Genomic DNA, 27,616 nt, shown 5'->3' on the forward strand with positions numbered 1-27,616 from the left:
GAAATCAGCAGCAAATTCTTATCCCATATCGTATTACTTTAGAAGTATTTCAGCAAACTGTAGACTTGACCAAATGGACCTATTTTGCAGCTAATGTAACTTGTCACAGCTCCAAGCTTGGCTCTCTACTCCTGTGTCTTGTAAGAGTATTTTCTCTTCTCCATCCTGACAGCTTTTTGAAACTTTACGTGTCTCCTTATTTTCTTATTCTAATCTGTTCTCTATTGTTCCAGGCAGCTCTTCAGTGTTGCTAAGGAGTGTGGAAGAGATTCAAACCCCTCTACATATGCGCATCTTTTCTTCTTTTCTCCATAATGTATGAGTGAATATAATGCTCAGGAAATTGAGATGCTAATAATCCTGCCTTGAACCTGAGGTAATGAGAGCAGGTGTGCACATATCTCCAGAGAACTGCTGGCAATTCACTTCATACCTGGCTTGGCATGCATCTCTCTAGTCCTGGACTACTTCTGAAGACAGACGGCTAATCCTTTCACATTGACTAGTATGAAAAAAAGAGAGAAAAATGTTAGGCTTGACTAGCCTAAAATTGTGAGTCTCATTTTCACTTGTGATCCAGTCATGATCTGAGCTGAGGCTGTAAGGAATTAAAGGGTAGTATATTAACCTCCAGCACCAGCAAGATCCTGGTGCTTGCTGTTCTGAAATTTTACAAGTAAATATTAAACTAGTCATTTAAATTCAGTCTTACAGCTCTAAAGCTTTCATTATTTGGACTCCAGACTTAAGGTTTTTTGATTCCAAAAATTTCTAGCTACTGAATAATTGATATCTATTATCATATAAGTAAAAGCACATTCTTGGTTTCATCCCAAGATATTCTTCTGTCTGGGTTAAACACAGCCTTAACTAGACAAGCAATCCTGTATTAAAAAATCTCTGCTCTCCTTATCTTACCTTGTCTTATCTATTCTATCTTACTTTAGTAAACAGCAACACTCTGTCCTCTGAAAAGCTCATAGCACACACAAGCATAAACAGTAAAAGCTAAATTCTAAGCTTGCTATTACATCTCCGTATACTATGCTTTTCTCCTTTCTCTTTTATGTCTTTCCAGCAGAAAATAAATTCACTAAACACACTTAAAATTACTGCAGTGGTGTATTTTCTTTTTTCTTGCAAGAGTTTTTCTAAGAACAGGAGTCATGTGGCCTGATTGTCCATTGCCAGGCCCTTCCTTTTCACAGTTTTTCTCAGTTGCTGAGGTGAGCAGCTCTATGATCTGCAGTGGAGTGCTCTAGTGTGGTGCACAGGGGGGTTTCCTGAAGCAGGGGAACTGCAGGGGGAGCCGAGAGAGATGCTGGGAGCCTGCAGCTTGCGCTACAGTGGCTGACAAGACCAGGGCAGGGCCATGAGCAATGGCAGCCAAGCCCCCTCCATGTATAAAAGAAGCCCCTGGGGAACGCTAGAGACCAGGAGTGACACCAACAGTGCAGGCAAACAGAACGTGGCATGTCAGCAAGGGCATGGCGCGGCAGTTTGTGCATCAGTTCGCGTGGAAGGGCATGCAGGAAGGGTGCTGAACTCTGCCAGCTTGACCAGGGAGCAACGGTATCCACCCAGCAGAAAGCCATGGCCTCTCTAAGCTCTGCACCTAGCACAACTGATGCAGCTTCCCAGACAGAGCTCGGGTGGGAACATGCTGCCACCCAGGTGCCAGGCTGCAGGGCATGCCCTGCTCTTATGCCAGTACCAGATGGCAGTACTGAGCACAGCTGTGGGGGGTGTGCCCTGGCAGAGGACCTCCTCCGCTTAGTGACAGAGCTCCAGGAGGAGGTGAGTAGGTTGAGGAGTATCAGGGAGAGCAAGAGAGAGATAGACTACTGGAATCACACCTTACCTTCCCTGGGACAGGACTGTCAGGCAGACAGGATGCATGATATGGAGGATCTCCTATCCTCTTTCCACCCAGCAGAGCGCAGTGACTTAAAGGATAGGGAGCAATGGTGACAATTTCCTGTCTGGCACAGCAAGCACGTCTCCTCTGTGATTACCCTACCTTCCTGGGTTCCCTTGCATAATATGTATGAGGCTTTGCAAGTGGAACCAAACAGTAACGAGGACAATGGTTCATCTAGCTTGGAGGTGTCACTGAGGTTAAGTTGGGCTACGGGCTGCATCAAAACTGCTTCCATAAAGAAAAAAAGACAGGTCATTGCCATTCCATTCTGAAGGGAACAGAAAGGCCGATATGCAGACTGGACCCACTTCTTAAGGAAGCCTGCTGCCTCCCTGGGGTGCAGGTTAAAGATGTGAAAACTTCTTACCTTCGTATGGTCCTCAGATAATGATCTGTTATTGATTTTTCAGGTAGGCAGCGATGAAGTTGCAGCCAGAAGTCTGAGGGCAGTCAAGAGAGGCTTCAGGGCCTTGGGACAACTGCTGAAGGGATCAGGAACAAAAATAACATTCTCTTCTATCCTTCCGGTTGGAGGGAATGATGAGGGAAGAAACAGGAAGAGCCAGCAGATCAATACCTGGCTCTGAGCCTGGTGTCACTGGAAGAATATTGGGGTTTTTGATCATGGGTCAGTGTACATGACCCCAAGCCTGCTAGCGACAGATGGGCTACACCTGTTTCAGAGGCAAAAAAGGGGGAAAATCTTTGCACAGGAGTTAGCAGGGGTCATTGAAGATGCAAGGGTTATTGATGTGTTAGAAAGCACAGAAGCACCTGAGAATGGTCACATAGGAATTAGGGCATCTTCCTCCAAAAAGGTGGCAGGATCAATAGCCCAACTGAAGTGCAACTACACCAATGCATGCAGCATGGGCAGCAAACAGGAGGAGCTAGAAGCCATTGTGCAGCAGGAAAGCTATGATATAGTTGCCACCACAGAAACATGGTGGGATAATGCACACAACTGGAGTGCTGCTATGGATGACTATAAACTCCTCGGAAGGGATAGGCAAGGAAGGAGAGTCAGTGGGGTAGTCCTGTATGTTAGGGAACGATTTGATTGTGTAGAGCTTGACGATGGTGATGATAGGGTTGAGTGTTTATGGATAAGAATCAGAGGGAAGGCCAGCAAGGCATGGTGGGAGTCTGTTAAAGACCTTCCAACCAGGATGAAGAGGCAGATGAAATATGCTGTAAGCAGCTGGGAGAAGTCTCAAAATCACTAGCCCTTGATTCTATGATTCTATGATTCTAACATGGGCAAAGAGGAAGAATGCTGTAAGAATATTATTTTGCACCCACTGTATCACAATGTAATTCACTTTGCTGCTGAAGATTAAAGTTGACCAATAGAAATACTTTCAATGAAAAGTAGGATACTATCAACTGCTTTTCACAGGCAAAAATTTGCTTTTGACAGAGAAATAATTTCAAAAGTAATATCCATAGTCTTATTCTTGCCAGATGCTGTAAATTAATGAAAAGAAAATGAAATTTCTTTTTGTTGATCTCCACTGACTAGCACATTGATTTTAAAATCACAGTCATCTCACAACAGAACTGTAATTAGTACTAGGCTACCTAGTCTGAACTTGCTCTACACTTGCTGATAAATAATTGTGGCATACATCTATCCAGAGGGAGTCCAGCTTCCATGAATTACAACTAAATCAATCAGCTTGCACCCCTGTCCATTCTTGATACTATGCAAATTTTGGACTTTGGAGTATTACTTTATGTCAGCAATAATTGGAAAGTTTTGCAAAGTGGCCCATGCAGAAATTGGTAGCAGAGGACCTACAACCATTCAGGAAAACAAAAATCACAAAAGATTTAGGTTGAGTTTGTTCTAGGTGCTAAAATGTGCACTCATCTAATCTGATTCTTTTCAAAATTCATATTTAACTGTTTTTTATTATTTTTTTCATATTCACTACCAATTTCTAAACTAAGCTTTGTGACCTTCATAGCTCAAATGAGCTCTTAGCATGGACTTGTAATTGACATGTTAATGAGCACTACTTTGCAATCTCTAACAGTACAAAAGAAAAGGTAATTGGAAACAAAGGAAAAAAATCTTGATTAGTTGAAATAACCATCTCTCTAACATCATTTAAATTATCAACCCTAAATCAAAAGTGTGTTTGAAATAGACAAGTTATTCTTGAAAGTCTGAAATGACTTGTTAAAATGACAGTCGTCTTTGAAAAAACCTACAAAAATACAGTTCGAAAACTGACTAAAAAAATAGCAGGGTGGGACTCAGAGATTTCCAGGTCAAATCTGGACTGACTGCATGGGTAAATGATGGTTGGAGAAGAGAAGCAATCTCACCCAAACACTCATGTGATTTGAGATCCTTCCTTCAGGAAGGAATTACTCTTTGTAGTGAGGTGTGTGTACGTCAGTGGCACCATGTTTGGTGACTTTTTCTGCTCTGTACAGCTGGAAGAAGGGAACATGTTTTTTTACTGAATTCTGTTTGCAGACAAATCTGGGACTGAATCACACTGGGAATTTGAAGAAATCCCTTGGCCACTCTAATTTTCACTGTAAGGAACAACTCCCACTTGTAGATGATAAGGATTTCCAAACAGAGTCATACCATGGTACATCCTCTTTCCTCTTTAACAACTTTTGGAGTAGCTTGATGCCACCTATAATAAAACTGTTCCACCTGTATCAGGAGCTTCACAGGGGACTTTGCAGTACACCTCCCATGCACTTGCAGTGAACTTGCAATAAGGTCTTCATGTTATTGAAAACTGTGATGTAAAAATAACGTAAAAACTTGATCTTGATAAAATGCCAGTATGTAGCTGAATAGTGTGTTTCATGTGATTGTTTGTGTTCTCCAAAAAATTGCAGATGGAGTGACAGGTGTCACTAAAGCAGAGGTCCTGTAGAGAGGGAAGATCTGCTTAGTGTTTTCAAAGGATGAAGATCCTGCCTGGGAAGATAGTGGAACAGATCCTCCTAGAAGCTATGCTCAAGCACATGGAGGACAGGGAGGTGATTCAAGACAGCCAACACGGCTTCACCAAGGGCAAGTCCTGCCTGACCAACCTCGTGGCTTTTTATGAAGGAGTGACTGCATCAGTGGACAAGGGAAAAGCAATGGATGTCATCTACTTGGACTTCTGTAAAGCCTTTGACACAGTCCCCCACAACATCCTTCTCTCTAAATTGGGGAGATACGGATTTGATAGGTGGACTGTTTGGTGGATAAGAAATTGGCTGGATAGTCACATCCAGAGGGTCATGGTCAATGGCTCGATGTCCACATGGAGACTGGTGACAAGTGGGGTCCCTCAGGGGTCTGTACTGGGACCAGTGCTGTTTAACATCTTTATCAATGACATAGACAGTGGGATTGAGTGCACTCTCAGCAAGTCTGCAGATGACACCAAGCTGAGTGGTGCAGTTGACACGCCTGAGGGACAGGATGTCATTCAGAGGGTCCTGGCCAAGCTGGAGAGGTTGGCCTGTGTGAACCTCATGAGGTTCAACAAGGCCAAATACAAGGTCCTGCACCTGGGACGGGGCAACCCCCGATATCAATACAGGCTGGGGGATGAAGGGATTGAGGGCAGCCCTGCAGAGAAGGACTTGGGGGTACTGGTGGATGAAAAGCTGGACATGAGCCGGCAATGTGCGCTCGCAGCCCACAAAGCCAACCGTATCCTGGGCTGCATCAAAAGAAGCGTGGCCAGCAGGTCGAGGGAGGTGATTCTGCCCCTCTACTCTGCTCTGGTGAGACCTCACCTGCAGTACTGCGTCCAGCTCTGGGGCCCTCAGCACAAGAAGGACATGGACCTGCTGGAGCCGGTCCAGAGGAGGGCCACCAAAATGATGCGAGGGCTGGAACACCTCTCCTATGAGGCCAGGCTGAGAGAGTTGGGATTGTTCAGCCTAGAGAAGAGAAGGCTGCGAGGAGACCTTATTGCAACCTTCCAATACTTAAAGGGGGCCTACAGGAAAGATGGGGAGAATTTTTTTAGCAAGGCCTGTTGTAACAGGACAAGGAATAATGGATTTAAACTAAAGCAGAATAGATTTAGACTAGACATTAGAGAGAAATTTTTTACACTGAGGGTGGTGCAGCACTGGAACAGGTTGCCCAGAGAGATAGTGGAGCACCCATCTCCCTAGATACATTCAAGGTCAGGTTGGATGGGGCTCTGAGCAACCTGATCTGGTTAAAGCTGTCCCTGCTCACTGCAGGGGGGTTGGGCTAGATGATCTCCAGTGGTCCTTTCCAACCCAAAGCATTCTATGATTCTGTGATTCTATGAATTGGGTAAAGGTTGTTTATTTGTTTTGTCTCTAGGCTATAAAGGGAAGTACAGCGTATGCTAGCCAAAGGACTTTCTGTGAACAACATAAGATTAGCCATCAAAAACACAATTATATTTGGTTTTTTGTGCCCATATTGCAAGTTCTCTGTCTGGACTATGTAAACTGAAGGGCACAGCTTTTCAAGGATCACACTACTTGGGCAAACGTCAAAGGTGAGCCCAGATGTGGCTTCAAAGAAGTGAGAAGTAACTGATTGCTGGTATGTTTTAAAATAATGTAATATCAGCTCCCAGAGGCTGGCAGAGCATGGGAACATGGAAAGAGAGGTGACCACCTTGGAAGTCTTTCTTTGCTGTACAGAAGGGGAAGAGTCTAAGGAGGTAAACCATCCATTGGAGGAAGGAAACAGTAACTAGGCAAGCAGAAAAAATATAGAATGTTTACTTCACAGAGCATTGCATTATTGAGAAAGTATCTGTAAAATTGAAACATCTTTGCCTTCTACTTACCTTGTAATTGAGTACCTTAGATGGTACAGCAGCCTAATGAATGTAACGGCAAAATAGTATGGTACTGCGGTTTGAGGAATTCACTGATGTCTCTGGCATGCTATTTTGTGTTCATCAGCAAGGAGAGAGAAGATTACCACCCAGCACTGTCTTATTCTGCTAAATAGAAGAGGAACAGTCTGCTCCCTGCTCCTGAGGCCAGGTGACCCAGACTGCCTCATGTTCACACTTTCCCCATGCGTGTTCCCTATAGAGAAAACTGTCAGCCTCCACACTAGTCAGTAATTGTCTCTGTGTCTCTTCTGACTCAAACCATGCTCCTGAAGAACTGAAGTACAATTTTTGGTGTATTTTTTTCCAGTTCAGATTGTAAAAATTAATGAGAGGGCTGTGTGGCATCATAGAGGGCTCACGTTTTCATTGCATGAATTTGAAGGTATGTGTTAAGTATCCTAGGATGTCAGGTTGTGCAGACTACTGAAGTAGCATTGGAGAACTGTATAGGGAAAGGGGAACCAAATCCAGTGCAGGATCATTCATACTGCTTTCAGAAGCAGTCCCTGAAGTGAACGATGTCTGGAAGCATGCTCAGGATTTGTCTTTGAGAGAGTTCATTGGAGCAGTCTGAGGAAGTGAGCTGACAATTGTGGTGGAGGACTGGGGATGGAGTGCTTACACTTACTTCCTGGCTCTCTTTCGTTCAGCAGCCTAGACATGCCCTGACATTTATAAGGCCCTGAAATACATTATTTAACTTCCATATAATGATTAATTTTGGCTTCTTGGAAATGTTTATTTTCACAAAATACATGGGAAAACAAGTTACCTGAAGAAATTACTCAGCTTATTTATATATTTTTTGTAATATATAAAGAAGGAGTGTGAGGATAACCACATATCCAGATGGTCGTCAAGACAGGGGGAAATGCCATTTTCCCCTTGGGCATCTGTCAGCCCAGAGTCATTTGCTCTCACAGACTTTTCTACTTGCTCACCCAGGGTGGAATGATCTGCTGCTGCTGGAGCTCTGCTTTGGGCTAGAGGAAGAGGAACCTGATTTTCTGTTTCTCTGCTCTTCTGTTTCCTTTGATCTAATGTACCCCATTCTTCACCTGCTACAGAATAAGAGAAACTCCATGATTAGAACCTTATGGTTTTCACTCCTTCTGCTACCACTTTGCATGATTTTCCATATCATTAATTCCACTCTGGCTAATCTTCCACCCTTCATTGCAAACACAGGGGAGAGGAACTAGAGGAGGGGAGAGGAGAGGAGCAGAGGAATTTAGTTACAGGTTTTACAAAAATGTCTTTAATATATGTTCCTATCATAACTACCAGAATGTAAGCTTTTACCTATGGTAGCGAGTATTTGAAAATAATAGATCTCTTCTGTGCCACAACTGACATCAGATTTTTGCAGATAATATGCAGATGTTGAATAAATAAGTTTGAGTGAAGGTCATAATTCTGATGGGATTGGATTTCATCAATTTTAAAAGGTTCCATAAATAAAACTTCACTAAGAAAATATCATCTTGAGTCAATTATTTTAATCTTAATTCTCTTTAAAACTGGAAAAAAGTATTCACAGTATAAGGGAAGGAAGGAGAATAAAAGTTTCTTCTGGAAACTTCATCAGCTGAATGAATAATTTGATTGAACTGTGAATTTTTGTATGCTGATTAGGCACAGACATATTTTCCCCTTTTTTGTTTCTTGGTGAAATATACTGTTTTTTCTATAATTAATTACTTGCAAAGCAAGTACCATTTCTGTCCTAATCCTGCATATCCCAGTGTAAGGATAATTTTTTAAAAGCTTGCATTAATTTAACAAAATATGTAACCCATCCTTGTTGCGTAGGCTCAAAAGTTTCAAGATCTGTTAGTGAAATGTGGGTTTTTTGTTCCCCTGGGTTAGTACCATGTGATAAAATTAAACAATTCCTGGTAATAATGATCTTAAGCTCCTTCATAATTCCAGATATCTCTTGGACTCTCTTTCCTTCCCTTCTGCTCCCTGTTCCCTACAATACAACACAAATACTAAAGTATATAGGTTAGAAAGCAGTTTGGGGAGGCTAGAAAAAATAAATTATGGTAAAAGATGGCTCTGAGAAGGTGTACTAACAAACACAGTAGTATCATAGGCTAGAAAGTACGAAGCATTCCTGTCTATACTGAACACCAAATAAAACTGCATCTCTTAATATGATTCTTTCTACCTATGGTCTTCTACAGACAACTAAACAAATGTGCATTTGAGCAGATTTAGAGGTAAGGATATTGTAAATCATGCCAGCTATTGTTTGTTCATGTCTGTGCCCTGTTGTGACTAGCCCACAGTTCTTCTAATGACAAATTACCAAGATCTGATGAGAACTAAATTACTTTGTGAAAAATAACAATTTTTTTTTCCCTGGACCAGAGCATTTTTGTCAATGTCTACAACCAAATACTTAGTATGTAAGAGGGAGATTAAAATTCCCATTTTACCAGCAATCTTTTGCCAAGTGAAACTAATCTGAGTGATCAGAAATAAGATAATTTGAAAATTAGAATTGTGGTTGATTCATAAGTCTGGTGGTGGTAAAATGGGCATTTATGAGGATTAATATTTGCTATGACTTTTTAAGTAACTCCTTCTCTAGACTTATGATATGTGTAAAAATTTTATATAAGAATAGATTAAAATAACAAGGAGGACAAATGTTTTGGGACTTCACACAGTTACAAAAACAGAACTGTAGTTTCCTAACTCCATTGTGCAAATCCTGTACTCTGTTTGGCTACTAACATCTTTTAATATATCAGGGTACTGGAATTTGAATACTGACTGTGTAGTTATGCTATATCTCTGTCTGGCTATCCCGATTAAAAGCGCCTTTTTATGAACATGTGTACACAGATGGGTGAAGACAGATTCAAACTCTTCTGACTTCTCTAAGCTAACTAGAACCATGCCTGCCCTAGTCCAGGAAACTTTTACTTTAATTAATCAGTGTGCTCAAAGTAACACTCTGCATCTTAGTAGGGCCGGTTATATTCAGCACAGCTCCATCCCAGTTCTTTCATTTTGGACTGACCTCATCCACACAGCTATTTTGCTGCATTTCCAATCCCTTGGAGTAGGTGTTTTGGTTTTGTTTTTTTTTTTTTTCCTTTTGTGACTATTCAGAAACCACATCAAAATAAAATAGAATAATTATGCGAAAAGGCAAAGTATGAAAACCAGTGGATTACGTTTGTTTAATGACACCAAAATGGTCCATCTTCCATCATTTTTTGCTCTTCACATTCCAAGTAATATTACATATGCTACAGGTTTGATTCCAGACCCAAGGACTGTCAGGATTTGAACAGTAGCTGTGAATTGGAATTACTTTGCACATAATGAATAGATATCTCTGTCTTATTAATACAACAAATGGTCCACTTTAACAAATGTGCCACCACCTGCTGCTTAAACAAACATATAGTCACAAGTTCATCTGAGATAAAGCAATCTCTGTTGAGAGCATCCTCATATGAATAGTATTTGAACTGCAGCTTAAGAGAGGGTGAGTCTAGAAACACAGGGCACATGTTTAGGAAAATAAATGGGCTATACCCTTATATACATTTTTCTTTCAAAGAAGGCAAAGGAGAACAGAATAAAAAGCTAAGCTTCAGATGAATAAAATCAATATTAAACTAAATGATAGCCCCAAAATGATAAATTAGAAATATTTGCTTCATATATTCATATATCTCCGTGGGTTTCCTTTCAAAATTAAAACTGAAATAAAAAACCACTAAAATAAGGAAGAAAAAAGAATATCTTGCAAACAATAAAAACTCTGATCTGACACATCATCTCAAAAGGAAACAATACGTATATATTCATGTGATAAGAGCAATTTCCTTATATTTATGAACTGAGAAATATCATTGAAAATAATGTCTTACCAGGCTTTCAATAGGCAACATTCATCTTGCATAAAAGTGGTATAATTTGTGACAGCTTCAATACAGACTACATTTTTTATTTCATTTAAAAAAAAAAATCTACAGAACAAAGTACAGCTATGATTTGATGCCTACCTATTCTTAATTATAATACCAAGCTCCATACCAATTCTCTTGGAACAAGAATGAATACTCTAAGGAAGATTTTAGCAGTACCTGCTTCTTTCACAGCTTGATATGGTGGGAAGTTCAGAGAATCACAAAATGGTTGAGGTTGGCAGGGATCTCTGGAGAATATCTAGTTCAACTTTACTGCTCAAGTAGGGTCAACTTGAGCAGGTTGCTCAGGGCTGTGCCCATGCCCAGTCAGGTTTTCAACATCTCCAATGATGGAGACTTCAACCACCTGTCTGGGCAATCTGTCCCGTTGTTTAATCACCTGCACCCAATACAGCGTTCAGTACGTACTAATCCACCACATGTAAATTAAAGAGTAATCTAACTCGAAGGCACTAAAGGTGGCTTATGCCAGTTAAAGTTCTTGGGTTGTATTACATCCCTTTAAACCATACTTAATGTCAATTTATAATGACAAAAACTTCTGAGTAAAATAAAACATAACTCAGTGAAGTGGAAGGATCATATTTTTCTGATAATTTTTACATTCCTTTTTTCTTACAGCTGTAATATATTTTTGTCCATTTACTTCCCTACTCCTACCCAAGGTTTCTTGTTTTTCTGCAACCTCTTCTCTCCTCACTCCTATTCTTCCTTCTCATTCTCACACTCACTCCTCTTTGTACTTTATCGCTCTTCTTCTTTGTCTGTTGAACACCTCTGTCTTTCAATTGTCATTGTCACGACAGGATTTTGAAGGCATTTTACAAAAAAGATTTGCTTCACAATATTTCCTAAGCTATGTGGATTTGTACATGTCAGAATGATGTGTCTCTCTCTCTGTCACTGCTGTATCCTATACCTTAAGATTTAGCTCCTGCAAACTGAGCTTTTCCTATTTAATCCATTCATAGTCTATTATCACATCTTCTTGATCTTTTTTCCTTTTTTCTGCATGTGCATATTTCAATGGAAAATTAGTGTAAAATTTCCTTTCCCATATCATATTTCTTCAGTTGATTGTATTTTCTTCTCACCATTTTCATTGCACATCAAATGTAAAAACACAGTGAGGAAATCTATTTCTTACAGATACATCAAGTGCTTCAAACTAACCCTTCCATTTAATATACAACACAGAGGGTTTGAACTCTGCAGCTCCCCCAGGGGAACTATACAGAAACTCTGCATAATGCTTCAGAAATGTGGTAGTAGAACTAACGTAGCTGAGCTCCGCTCCCTCTGCTCTTTAACAAAGTTTCTAGATATTCTGCTTCTCTCCTAGGTCTTATTCCAGAAGAACACAGAAAAAAAAAACATTTTTGTCTTTTTTCTTTTTTTTTTTTTTTTTTTGGTTGCAGGAGGAAGGAAGGTTTTTGTTTGTTTTGTTTCAGATATGCACCAACAACTTTGGGCATATTCTTTCACCTTACAGGGACTTTCTTTGCTTCCTGTTCCACAATGACCTTTCTTCTACCTACCCTACTCCCCTTCCATCCTTTCTTTCTTTGCTCTTTGTAAAAGAAATTCAGATTGTGTGGGATAGGATTCAGCTGATTCAAATAAATACTTTGAACTTAAATTAAGCTGTTGAGCTGGGCTTCTTTCCAGTTGTTTGTGCACAAGGGCAGATCCACATGCAGAAATTACAAAGCAAATTACAGCTTTTCTGTACTTTCTCCCACAACAATGATTTATCCCTCACACAAAAATATTAATTGGTTTTCTCAAAGGATTCATTTCATTTAACTTTAGTTCCCCAAAGCTGTACACTGAATCTAAGCTAGCTGTCCTGGACCCCTCTGTAGTTGATGAAAAGAGATTGACACATCCTGAGGACAGTTTAGATGAGATGATAATCCCTGTAGCAGTGTCCCCACTCTTAATTGCCTACCTGGGCTTGTTTGGATGTGATGCTAAATTATTACATGGCTAAAGCTAGACAAGATAAATTTTATGTTTATTATCTCCAGACACAACATTACTGTTCATTGTTTGCTGTGTTGTACAATGTGACTCTAGGTCATTCTGTAGCAAATTCCAGTGTGTACTACCCACTGAGAGAAAAAAAAACAGGAAAAAAAAATCTTATATATATGTAAAAACACAAGAGAAACTTAAAAGGTCTACCTATTTAATTCCATCTGTTCCCTGCAAAGCTGGACTTTATATATATTTCAATTCAACAAAACAAACTTAATGAACTTCTACTACAGTCCTAACCCTGCAGTCCTTACAGACTTCAAACTAGTGATAGTTTCAAGCAGCTCAGGTACTACAATAAGGAACTGAAGAGCATCCCCTCCTTTCCAGGACCTACTGACTGTCTCCCTTGGGCAGTAGGTCTAGTTTCATGCATGTTATTTTTTTGTTGTACAGTGTAATGTAATCAGTTTGGTATAAGATCCTGGACTGAAATGAAAAATTCAAGCCATTCTAGCCTAAATGGACACAAATCTGAGACATTCTCTTACAAACAGCTTTCCATCTGTTGGAGAGTTTTGTTTGTTCCATTGTTTTTTTTCCTCAATGAACAGAGTCTTTTTGGTTTAACTGTTGGAAGCCAAGCAGGTTAAAGCCAACAGATAATCTGTGAGGAATATATGTATAAAAATAACAACCTGTATGGGCCCTTAGTAATTGCTGTCATCTAAAAATCTCTCCACACAAAATTACTGCTTTAGTGAGACATGGAGAAGTGGACAAAAAGAGGAAGAAGCAGCTTCTCATGCATGAAATTAAATTTTTATATAAGAAATAAATAATGTTTCTTATGTTTAATATCTCAGTTTAATTATCTAGTCATAATCAAACCAAACAGGAATAGATGCTGTAACCTTACATTTTTAACAAAGAATTCAGTTTTAAAAAGGTACTTTACTTATACTAGGCCAGCTCTTAACAGTGAAATACTGAGGAGTTTACAATATAATTAAAGCAGAGATCTTGAAAGTATGTAGGAAGTATATAATACCTTGTAAAGCAGACAATGGTTCCCAAAATATCCATAACACTTTGCAATGCCTTAGTAATGCCCTATAGGTCATGTTGCCTTTATACCATACTTAAAAGGAAAGTACTGGATTTTTAGTCAGAATAATACATTTTATTTCTGTGGCATATATCTTCTAACATAATCAACACGTTTTCCCCCAGATGCAAACAAAAGACCATCCCTAAGGCGTTGGTGTTATTTTGTGAGGAAGAGACAATTCTGAGGATGATTTTTTCTCAGAAGCCTGTGAATTCTGAAACTTAGGTAGGTTGGGAGAACTGATGCTGGGGATTTTGCATTGTGCATTTAATATTTGAACATTAAAGGCAGTGAAAATCTTCCATTTACTACAGAGATGCATTTTCTTCGGAGCATTTTGGATGTCATCTATGCTTTTCACATTTGCTCCTATACATAGGTTTTTTTGAAGGTTGTCAAAAAAATATCAGGAGCTTTAGATTATAGACACTTAAAAAGTCCGTAGTCTTAATTTCATAATTTATTTTGTTTTTTTCAGATCAAGATCTGGAAAGGTGAAAATTTACACATAATCTTATTCTTTTAAAAGGACTGAAAAATTTTCTAGGCTTATCTAGTTAAGAAAAATTCCACCAAAAACACAAGGTTATACAACCAAGAGAGACCTCCTGGGTGAAAAAAAAACCAGTTCAGTGTTTTTAAAGCCAGCATGGCACACACAGTCTTCCATAGATATATCTAATTCTGTATTAAGCACAAACCTTTTTTGCCTGAATCCTCCTACTGAGAAACTTTAAATTTTACTGCAAGACTTGTAACTCCACATGAAGATAAAATTACAGGACATTTATTGTTGTACATGCACAAAATATTGTTCAATTAAATAAAAAAGTCTTCAACAATTCATTACTTGTAGTGTTAGTCATCTTATAAATGTCATAACATGAATTCTTCAAGACCACTTTCTTAAATTTGTGAAGAAAAAATAGATATGGGAAAGAAAAGGAACACCTGCCAGAACAAAGTTGGTTAGTAAGAGTAGGTACTTCAGGAGACAGGAGTATCCATGACTTTGCACATAAAGAGGCAGTTCCTTTGTGACATACACAGTATACTAAATAATGATCATAGAATCACAGAACCATAGAATGCTTTGGGTTGGAAGGGACCTTTAGAGGTCACCTAGCCCAACCCCCCTGCAGTGAGCAGGGACAGCTTTAACCAGATCAGGTTGCTCAGAGCCCCATCCAACCTGACCTTGAATGTTGCCAGGGATGGGGCCTCCACTGCCTCTCTGGGAAACCTGTTCCAGTGCTGCACCACCCTCAGCGTAAAAAAATTCTTTCTAATGTCTAGTCTAAATCTATTCTGCTTTAGTTTAAATCCATTATTCCTTGTCCTGTCACAACAGGCCTTGCTAAAAAGATTCTCCCCATCTTCCTGTAGGCCCCCTTTAAGTATTGGAAGGTCGCAATAAGGTCTCCTCGCAGCCTTCTCTTCTCTAGGCTGAACAACCCCAACTCCCTCAGCTTGGCCTCATAGGAGAGGTGTTCCAGCCCTCGCATCATTTTGGTGGCCCTCTTCTGGACCCGCTCCAACAGGTCCATGTCCTTCTTGTGCTGAGGGCCCCAGAGCTGGATGCAGCACTCCAGGTGAGGTCTCACCAGAGCAGAGGAGAGGGGCAGAATCACCTCCCTTGACCTGCTGGCCACGCTGCTTTTGATGCAGCCCAGGATACGGTTGGCTTTGTGGGCTGCAAACGCACATTGCCGGCTCATGTCCAGCTTTTCATCCACCAGTACCCCCAAGTCCTTCTCTGCAGGGCTGCTCTCAATCCCTTCATCCCCCAGCCTGTATTGATATCAGGGGTTGCCCCGTCCCAGGTGCAGGACCTTGCACTTGGCCTTGTTGAACCTCATGAGGTTCACACAGGCCCACCTCTCCAGCTTGTCCAGGTCCCTCTGGATGACATCCTGTCCTCCTGGTGTGCCAACCACACCACTCAGCTTGGTGTCATCTGCAAACTTGTTGAGGGTGCACTCGATCCCACTGTCTATGTCATTGATGAAGATGTTAAATAGCACCAGTCCCAGTACAGACCCCTGAGGGACACCACTTGTCACCGGTCTCCATGTGGACATGGAGCCATGATATCTAGGAATGATTGCGAACTTGAGAGTCTTAAGTATCGCAGGAACAGGAGATGAGTAGCCAATCCAAAACCTCCTTTAGTATGTTACACAGTAAATGAATCAGAAAGATTATTCATTTTGAGAGAACAATGTCTGGAAAATATACAGTGGAAACTGACCTGTAAAAAGCTCTGTGATGAACTATTAATGTGTCAATATTGAGAAGATGTGGGAATTAGAATAAGAAGGACAGTATTCATGAGGGTGAGACTGGGTGAGGATGTATAGAATATAATATGTGACAGTTCACATTTCAGTACATCACACTGCAAAACTCATCTTTTTAAAAGACTGTAGGAACTGAATGAATGCTGACATTTATCTATATTCTCTTACTCAGAATATCTATACTTACACTGCCTAGGATAAAAACCTCTAGGGGATATAAACTTTTACTTTGGCTCTGCGACATAAGACAGCTGCTAATGAACCAGGCTTAGCAAGAATTTTACCATGGGTGTTTTATTGCTTAATTGCCAACTATAGGCATTTTCTAACCCACAGTGTAGTATCTTGCTCTAATCACTGTCATAAATACCTGTTTGATTCTGGTGCATTCCCTGTTTTCCTACGTTCTTATTTAGATTTATTTTTCCACAGGGTGGTACCAGGTGATAAGTTACAGCACAGTCACATGCTAGCCCTACTAAATTTTTCTTGCTCTTTATGCCTGTCTTCTGACAGCAAATGTTACTCAAAGGTCTGGCAATGGTAGCCATCACCTTCATCTTTCTAGAACAATGATGACTCCTTCATGGCTGTATGAGAAAGAGTTTGTTAGGATATATGTACCTGCTTCCAGTATGTTAAAAGTTTTCACTGCTACTATGTAAACTTTGTGACTAGTTTACTTCAACAAAATACTCATTCCATGAAGGCAGTGCCTTCAAAATGTAGGCAGTTTGACAGTGGAGACGTTGTTGGCTATGAAATAATCAGTCACAATTATTTGTAATCTCTTTAGAGTAACTAGTAATGCATCAGATGTTACACAGTTATAAGAAACTCATTCAATAAAGAGGTGGTAATAGCAAAGATTCTCTCCTGAAAATTCTGCTTTTGGGATGCTAGCTTGTTTATTTCTGTGTTTTAATCTAGTGGCTGTATAATATAAAGTACCTGCACAGTCCTAAGGAACATAAAATGAAGTGCAGCCCTCTCAGAAGTTCAAGAAACAGTAAGCAACAGTGTCTGGATCCCTTCCATTTATTTGCAAGAATCCCACTCTTTTGGCTTCTCTTGATAGAAATAAATATCTATTGTGTGGTGGGTTAACCCTAGTTGGACACCAGCTTCCCACCAAAGCCACTCTATCACTCCCCTTCCTAACTGGACAGGGGAGAGAAAAACTGTAACAAAAAGCTCATGGGTCAAGATAAGGATGGGAGAGATCATTCAGCAATTACCATAAGGGGCAAAATAGACTTGGGGAAATCAGTTTAATTTATTAGCAGTCAAATCAGAGTAGGATAATGAGAAATAAAAACTAAATCCTAAAACACCTTCCCCCCACCCCTCCCTTCTTCCCAGGCTCAAATTCACTCCTGATTTTCTCTACCTCCTCCCTCCAAATGGTGCAGGTGGACAGGGAATGGGGGTTGCAGTCAGTTCATCACATATTGTCTCTGTTGCTCCTTCCTCCTCACATTCTTCTCCTGCTCCAGCATGGGGTCCCACCCACAGGAGACAGTCCTCCATGAACTTCTCTGACATGGGTCCTTCCCACGGGCTACAGTTCTTCATGAACTGCTCCAGCATGGGTCCCTTCCACGGGGTGCAGTCCCTCAGGAGCAGACTGCTCCAGCGTGGGTCCCCCATGGGGTCACAAGCCCTGCCAGCAAACCTGCTCCAGTGTGGGCTCCTCTCTCCACAGGTCCACAGGTCCTGCCAGAAGCCTGTTCCAGTGTGGGCTTCCCATGGCGTCACAGCCTCCTTTGGGCACATCCCCCTGCTGCGACGTGGGGTCGTCCACAGGCCGCAGGTAGATATCTGGTCTACCGTGGACCACCATGGGGTGCAGGGGGTCAGCCTGCCTCACCATGGTCTTTACCATGGGCTGCAGGGGAATCTCTGCTCTGGTGCCTTCAGCGCCTCCTCCCCCTACTTCTTCACTGACCTCCTTGGGGTCTGCACAGTTGCTCCTCTCACATATTCTCATTCTTCTCTCTGGCTGCAGTTGTGCAGGTTCCCCCCCCCCCCCCCCCCCCCCTTCTTAAATATGTTATCACAGAGGCTCTACCACCATCACTAATGGGCTCAGCCTTGGCCAGCGGTGGGTCCATCTTGGAGCTGGCTGGCCTTGGCTTTATTGGACAGAGGGGAAGCTTCTGGCAGCTTCTCACAGAAGCCACCCCTGTAGCCCCCCCACTACCAAAACCTTGCCACACAAACACAATAAAATTGCCATTTATGATTAGGTAGATATGATACAACACATATTCTCCTAAAAGCGCTCTTGGGAAAAAGAAACTAGAAGCCATTACAGATAAAACAGGGTATTTCAAATGGCAGTAGATGTCTATATGGGAGAAAATGAATCAAACCCTTGAAGTTCCTCTAAGACCACTATAAATGCTTAAATACTTTTATATCTATTATGATTATTAGAATATCTCCAGGCTCTAATCATCATGTTAGATGCCTAAACAGATGCCTAAAATTCTGGCTTTCACCATAAAAGGACTCAGGGTTGGTCAGAGCCTGAAGGCAGATCTGCCTAGACTTTCTCCTTATAATGACATTCCCAGAGGAAAGAAAAAAAAAGAAGCAAAAAAAAAGGAAGGTAAAAGGCTTTTAAGCTCCAGAAAGTGAGGTTTTACTAGACCATAAACTAAGATAATTAACTTTTTTAAACAGAGAAATCTCCAGGTCTTGTTTCTGTTGCCTAAGCAACAAAGGCAGCTAAGCAACTGAGCATACCCAAAGTGCCTTGTCTAATTTCAGACATTCTGGGGTATTCTACCTAGCCCCACCTGTTGCTCTAGAAGTCTATGGGTATCCTGCAGGTCTTGTGACATCTCAAATACGGCATCTCAAATGGAACTAAACACCGATGACAGCTGAATTAAGCCTGAACTGACTATATCAGGTGCAATACAGAAGAAGAAGGTTTTGTAAAGAATTTTCTCCTGCCATCCACATTCTTTTCAAACAAGTCTTTGCTCCAGTACAGGTGTCAGTCGTCTCAGGGGCTTTCCTAGGCACAATAAACTCTGCAGTGCCCTGTCCAGTCCGCAGAAAGGCTGTCTGCACCAGCTTGAAGTCTGGCTGTCTGACTTCTGCTAAAGCTGCCTGAGGCTTCTGCTCCTCTGAGCAGTTTCTCGACTTCTGCATGAGCTCTGAATTCCTAGATCTTCCTAGGATGGTTCCACATGTTCTTTACCCACACTTTCCAAGCTTCTCGGACTGAACAAGCTGAGTTACATGGGAAGGAAAAAACCTCCAGTGGTTTCACTTGACCTACTCTTTTTCAATTAACATAATAATCAAGTTTAAAATGAATATATCAAACATGCTTTCTTTTACTTTTTGCCTTTTCTGCTTTGCAGAAAATACACCTTCCTGAAAAGAGCATTACAGAGCTACTGAGATGCTATAGTGGTGAAGGGAAAACATAGGAAATCTGAAGCTGGATTACAATATTGTTGAGATATTAGTAAGTCAACTGTCTCTGTATCCAGCAGCAGAGGAGGAGGTGTCCATACTGATCAACATCAGACAGCTTTCAAAAAGGAGATGATGAAGCTGGAAGTGATGTAATTCCTGAACTAAGCGCAAGGACTTGCATTTGAGTAATCCATTTTGAAAGGAAGATTTTGCTTGACAAAGCAGTCCCAATTCTTTTATATGATACAAAGCGGGAGCTAATTAGACACCCAAAGTATTTATACAAATTTAGCAAAAGCCAAAACTCTAAAGGGGGTAATTAAATTTGTTTGAAATTAGTATTTCATTGAAGAGGCCTGGAGGGATGCCAACAGCAGGATACCTCCCTTAAAAAGCCTGTTCTGCACTATTCAGTGAATCCGATGTACGCTAAAATGGTTCAGAAGTTACAAGTTTCTTAAAACAAAAAATATGAAAACATGAAGGATTCACTTTTTGTGTATTTGTATTTTCTATATTTGTTCAACTAGCAACAAATGGTGTTAAGGGATTATGGAGAGAAAAAGCTGTAATTGAGGAAACAAGGAGAAAAAAAAATCACCTCTTTCTCAACAGGGGTTTAATTTTAGTGTTGAAGAACCATTGCAATGCTACAGCTATATTGTGGCCTAGATACAGTTTTGATTAAAGGATGTGCCTATTACACATCTCTGCAGGGATGTGTCTAATAACCACTATGGTTCAAGATAGAACTACTTACCCTACCTTCTCCCCAGTTGATGCAAACAACTTAACTTGTGCTAACATATGTCTGTAGCAAATTATATCAAATTTTCTCACCCTTTGTCCATCAGGTGTAAAGCCAAGACTTTATCCATCCTTGTCTCCCTCCCTAAGATCACTCTTCTTTTACTTTCTTCACAGCAAACTGTTTGCAGTGATGAATCTGATCAGCTCTCATGCTTCTGCAGAAACATCCAACATGGCTTATGTACATGTTCTCACAAAGGCGAGCACCAGCTGCAGTTTTGTGACTCTCAAGTCCTGTCGCTCCAATGATGTGAAGTAATTCTGGAATTTTCTGAAGAAATGTGCACTTAACTTTTATGACTTGATAAAATGGTATCTTGTTAAATCAGAAAAATATCTGTGCTTTCTATATCCAAAGAAAATTTTGGGAGACAAGACAACATCCAAAAATTTTAGATTTGGCATCACAGTTAATTTGAAAGGTGAATACATTCACAACTGTCGGAAGAAAATGTGAAAAATGCTTTTCAGCATTTGGAGGGGAAAGAAGAAGGGAAAGAGAATCCTTTTATGCAGATATGAGATAACATAAGAGAAAAAGTAGGAAGCTAGTTTTTTGTACCCTAACAGAAGCTAGAATATCTTCTTTGTCTATTGGATAAAATCAAAACACAATCCACTCCAAAGTATTGTTTTTTACCCAGAACAATACTTAAATGTTGAAACATGAGTCAAAATCAGAAGTTTGAATACTGAATTTATCTAAGGCACTCCTTAGCCACCCGCTTATCCTTTTCCTTCATATACTGTTTTCTTGACTGCTATCATAGTAACTCCTAGAAATCCCACTGCACCACTTGCTGAAATCCCTTTGCTCAAACTCAGAAAAAAAAGTCAGTTCTTGCTCCAGTGTATCTATTCTTCACCATTTCCTTTTTATGCCGTTATTAAGTGTAGTTCCTCTGTACTGTGGATCTTTAATAAACCTGTAAAACCTTTGGTGGATCTTGAACTATGCAATCTGGAGAGATTATTTTTGGATGAAGAGTAAGATTTACTTAACTTCTGGTTATCATCCCAAATCCACTGAAAGTTATTCCATGTTTATTTAAGGGTGGGTTTTTTTCCCCCACAAGGTCAAAAGAAATAACCATGAATAGGATAAAACTATGGGTTTTTTTTACCCTTGTAAGCATTTTACTCAACATTGAAAATGTATATATGTATATGTATATGAACATCTTTGTGTGTATGTGTGAGCAATATTTTTAGCCCATAGATCCTTTCTTTTGGTTCATTTTATTATGCTGCTCTTTGAAGCAGTAAAATTAGTTATGGTACTTTTATTGATGTTGATTACAGGGATGTCTGATTTCATTTAGCATTCATACTGCACAGTAAGTGTCTTTTATAACCACCTTACTTTCACAGATGATTTGTCCCACTGTAAAATCATTAAGGACATTCATTAGAATTTGTCACTCTGTTCCAGCAAACTAATACTTTTCAAAATAAAGGTTCAATTGTTTGTGTTTAATTTTAGTCATGTTTTCTTTTAGGCTTTAAGCCATTTTGTATTTAGCATACTGCTAAGTGACTCTGGCACTGCTTAGCATTGTAAGAAGTCTTTCATTATTATTCCTGGCTGCTGATCAGAGTCAGATTTAGAGCTATCTTGTTCCTATTACCTTCAATGCCAGAACCCCTTCCTCCCAGTTTTTAAAGGAGTCACTGGAGATTGTCTTCTAGGTGTAGGGGAGACCTTAAGCAAGTGTGTTCTTTCCTTATTGAGAAGGTGCATTAGAGTTCTCAGGCCCTTCAGATCTCAGTGACCCTGTTTTGGCCCTTGTAGATGGGTAGACTACAAAGTGGATGAAAAACTGTGCAGAAAGCTGAACTCAGAGGGTAGTGGTCAATGGATCAATCTGGCAATCAGCTAAAATTAATGTTTCTTGGCGGCTGACACAAGGCCTCATCAATGGCCTTGATGATGGCGCAGAATAGAACCTCAAATAGCTCATGGATGACATCAAACTGGGGAAGTAGACGATATGCTGGAAAGATGGATGCCATTCACAGTGACCTCAGCAAGCTGGAGGAATGGACTGACAAAATTCATGATGATCAACCAAGACAAATGCAAAATCCTGCAGCTGAACTGGAATAAGTCCATAGGACTGTAAGAGCTTAAGGACTGACTAAATAGAGAGCAGGTCTTCAGAAAGGGGCTGGAGAATTCTAGAGGACAATATATTAAACATGTCAGCAGTACACTTTTGTAGTTACAAGAGCTTGCTGTATTTCAATCTATGTTAGTACAGGCATAGCCAGAAGTTCAAGGCAAATGACTATTTGCCTCCATTCAGGACTTGTGAGACTGCATCTGGCGTACTGCACCGCACCAGGTTCTGGACCCCCATTACAAGACATAAGGAAGTCAGGGACTAAAGCACACAACGTATTAGAAGAAGCTGAGTGAATTGGGTTTAATTAACCTCAAGAAGAAAAAACCTGAGAGGGAGATTAATTTGAGTCTTCAGATTCTTGGCTATGCACAACAAAAAGATAAGATCATAGGTTTCAGTAAGAGAAATTTTAACTACAGAAAAGCAAAAAAACTTAAAAAAATATTTGTGGTAAAACACCAGAAGGTGCATGAGTTTTTGTGCAAGGAAGCACAGGTGCATAACTTTTTATGGTTTTGTTTTCTTTGGCAGTGGAACATAGATGTTATGGAATCTCCCTAACTTAACTGAGCAGCCTGATCTAACTTTAATATTAGCCTTGCTTTGAAGAAGGGCTTGGATTAGACAACCTCCAGAGGCTGGCCTTCCAGACCAACCTGTTCTAGGACTCTATGATCCTATTGACTACATTTACATTAAATCTAATGAGACATCAGCCACCTATGTTACATTGGACACTTAGGTGCATACAAATTCCAGCATCTACATCTGAGCTAATCACTTTGTGCCCCCTGCCCTCTTTATAGACAACGAGGAGAGCACTACTGGCAAGCAATTCATCTCACCCTAAACTAGATTTTTAAAATAGATCTCATTTCTGCCTATTTCATATACTATTTCAAAATAGATTTCAGAGCTGCTTATTTATATATATTAATTATGAAGGAGCTAATATAACTAAATGATGTAGATGTTAACATTAAAGTTGGGTAAGATGAAATATACCCAGAACTTTCTCTTAAGTTGCCAACCATGGAAGTAACACCTACTGTATTAAGAAAATCTCTCTATTCCCCCCACATCAGACATATGCACTTTTCTAAAGGATGTTTTTGCTGTTAGGAAAAACCTGAAGCAATTAAACAAATTTTAATTTGCTGGCAGCCAGAATTAGGATGCCACTCTTTCTGGAAACAGTTGAAGAGCACACCTACAAATTAACAGGTAAGGATATGGAAACTTCAATTACTTTCCCATTCTTTCACCAGATCTTTGGTTCTGCCCAGAGTACAGTAACTAGCAGTATTTACTATGTGCAAAGAATCAGAAAATATAAGTGGAGAGAGCAGCACTAGAAACTCTGGAGGTGATAAAAGCAGCAAATGGAAGAGGGGAGACTTACATGCACACTTGTAGGGCAAATAGACTTTAACCATCAAGGGAAAAAAAGATCTTGGTCCAGAAACCACTGCATTCAAAGCAATCTATTGACTTGGTTAGATTTTAGATAGAAGACAAAATGCATACTACTGCCAGTAAAAGCAACTCACATAAGCCACTCAAGACAACAATAGGGGCAGGTAGTGTGAATACTCTTTAGCAGACTATTAAACTTAAAGTCTTGCTCTTAATAAATGGTGTAAAACATGATATCGGAACACATCACAAGAAGTGGCTTCTGACGAAATACTCTCTGCTGAAAAAGGAAAGTAAAGAGCAAAACTATTTTTCTAACCATGACGTGTCTGTTTTTAACTCATACCAACGTACCTTCAGACCCTAGAAACTTGTCCCTGCTAGTATGCAACAGGAGTTTTCCTGGCTCACACTGACTCACTCTGCACTGCTGACAAAATACCCATATGCTCATTGGTACTCAGAATGCTGTGTTAGATTTGGCAGGGGAGTTGTTGCTGGTTGTCACTGCAGTGGTGAGTTCTGCCTTGACAGTGTGCTCAATGTTTATGCCACCTTATTATGTCCTATATGTGCAACGTTATTCTTTTCTTCCTCCTTTTCCAGTCTGCTACTGAGTGGAAGCAGCCTTTGATTTTGTGTCAGATATTACTTTTCACCAGGGTTTGCATTTGATCAGACGCAACAAGAATGAATGTACTCATCCGCAGTGTGCTGGAAGGCTAAAGCACTAATTAATCATAGGGCAAGTATAACAGGATTTATCAATAGCTAACTGAAGTTCTCAGCTAACTAGGGTGCCTAGCCTCAATAGCTAAAAGGCACTCAGTTGTTGGATGTGCCCGAATCCACAAGGATTGCAGCCCAGGTTTTATTTCTTCACAGCATAGGCTGAAGGGTAATAAATTTGTTAGTGGTGTCAGCAAAGGTCGATCCATATTACCAATTGACAGGATCTGCTACTTGGCCTTTGTCTTAGAGGATGTCTGCTGCCACATATAGAAGAGGTGCACCTGAAAAAATCTTCCAATGTTTTTGGTGGCTGCAGGAAAGAGTAGCCCTAGAGCTCTTGACCCACAAGATTTTTTCAAGAAGCTATGCTTAGTTAAGGCATCTTGAAAAAGCCACCCTGAATTATTACACACATTTTTCCAAGTATGAAAATGGCTCAGATGTACCCAAAAATATTTTTAGTAATAAAATAATTCCTACAACTCTGTATATGTTCATATATTGCCTGAAAATGCACCCTTTGCCCTTAGGGTATAAAGTAGACATATATGCATATATTAAGGTTATTATGTTAGAGTATTATATATGTATGTATGTTTTTCTCATTCACTACGCAGATCCATCCATTACTGTCATCATCTCCTTTGCTTGAGTTGTACTGTCTCCTCTCACTCCATAGCTTCACTTTCGAAATATGTCAAAGGAACTTCATTTATCTTCTGTTTGTTTTCATCAGAGTTACTACAAATTATTTTTACCCTTAAAATTTGAATAAAAGGGAGACCTTTCTTCATTGCTGATGCATGAAAACTTGCAGCAGGGATGAGATTATTTTTTGCCAATTGGTTTCTGATAAATGGAGCACTTCAGTTTTTCTTTATTCATATGTTCATCCTGAAAATAAATTCCTTTGTACCCCTGCCTTTCCACAGCTATTTTACAGTAAGGATGAAGTGAACAAGTTCAGAAAAGTTCCCTTAACAAGAGTTGTCTGTAATAATTAATAGGATAAAATAGATGGAGCCAGGATATTTATCCAGGAATTGCTCAAGCTTATCAATTGACTGAAGGCACAAATACATTCATCTTTTAGTCCATACAATATAATAGGGAACTGTAGTCCTGCATAGGAATTCTATAGATTGGTTTTCTATAGGTTTGTCATTCTTAATGTAATTCTAAGGCTATTTTGTCAATAAGAGAAAAAATCTGTCACCATCAAAATCTCCTTACCTTCTATCTTTACTTAGCTTTATTTTTTGGAAATTAGGACACCCTCAAGATGAGTTAATTAGATATACTTCAAGAGTGGCAAAGTTAACTGATGTTAGGAGCAGCCACCTCCTCCAACCCCAGGGATGGGGGGTCTCTGCCCAGGCTGAGGGGTGCAGCTGCTGCTTTCCCCTTTGTGGGTAGCAAACCAGTAGCAAAGCTGAGCACATACCCCAGAGACACAGACACACACACACACACACACACACAGAGGACACTGACAGGACCGGTCACACAGCCAGCCACAGAGAAAGCACTGCCTCCATCAGCACCCGCATTCAGGACTCGCACCAGACACAGGCACAGCCAGCCACGTCCCCTCCTCCTCTTGGGGTGTCAGAAGTAGAAGGTGACTAGTGCAGCACACACAGCACACTCTCCAGGTTCACGAGCACACACACATTTGTGGGTCTCCTGAGCACCAGCATGGTCCCTCTGCCTGCCGGGCACCTCTGCCCACCCGGCACCTCTGCCCAGATGCCCGCCCCCCTTACCACCCCATGGGTCCCTGACTTGCCAGCTGGTCCAGCTGGGTACTCACTGCACACACGCAGCACTCACATACTCATCCCACAGGCACCCCGCACTCGCAGGTCCCCCTGAATACCAGCACAGCCCCTCTGCCTGCCTGATACCCCTGCCTGGACCAGTGGCACTCTACTCACTGGCTGGTCAGACCGGGGTGATCAGGTGAAGGGCTCAGCCAGACAAGACTGGCTCCATTTTACATGTGACTGGCCCCTTTTATACCCCTTTCTATCTACCCCCTCCTTGTTCCTCCCTGTTCCGCTTCCCCTGCATGTTCCCCCATCATCTGACATAGTTCCAACGATCTCCTCCAGCACCTGGGACCCTCCTGTTTGCATCCTTGTCAGTTGTGAAGTCCCGGTTTGCCTGCAGCTTCTCAGTAGTCCATCAGTTGTCGTGACTGACCAGGTTTGTTTCTTGTCTTTGTCTCCATTACCGTCACCTGACAGGTCTGTGTCTCTGTATATTTTGTTTCTTGTTTCCCCTTTTTCCTTAGTTTCCCATTTGACAAGGTCTCCGATGAGATAATCTTGCTGGAAGAAACATTCCCGCACTCCCACAGATCCTCATCAATTAGCGTGACTGACCAGACCTGACTCCCTGCCTTATCATTTGTCAGTCAGGTTTGCATCTCTGTATGTTCTTATTTACGGCTTCCTCATTTTCTTATTATCCCCTTTTGCACTGAAAAGGTCCTTGACCAGACACACTTAAAGGAGCTGATGTTTTCTCTTTCCTTATACCCCTACAGGCAAGAGCTGAACAAAGATACCTTTAGCCTTGTAGAAGTAGAGCTGCTGTTGTGGTCATATAGGTCTAGAGACATGATGAGGGCCGCTCAGTTGTACTTATTGTTAAAATAATTAATGTAGTTGAAAAATCAGAAAATCTCCTGGGCAACTCTTCTTACTGAATAGAAAACAACTATGGCCCAGCAACAAATGTATATTTTCCAACATATTTTCACAGCCTCAACAGGGGACTTTCCTTCCTAAAGATAATAATCAAAATCCATTGACTCTTGTGTTAGTTTTATGCATCCACACTGTAGAATACGCTGACCATGTCCAGGAAAAAAAAAAATAGGGGAAAAAAATATAGGGGAAAACAAGCACCCTTACAAAACAGAATGAGCTCTTATGGGCAAACAAACAACAATACTTG

Source organism: Pelecanus crispus, chromosome 1 (genome assembly GCF_030463565.1).
Source record: "Pelecanus crispus isolate bPelCri1 chromosome 1, bPelCri1.pri, whole genome shotgun sequence".
NCBI lineage: Eukaryota > Metazoa > Chordata > Aves > Pelecaniformes > Pelecanidae > Pelecanus > Pelecanus crispus.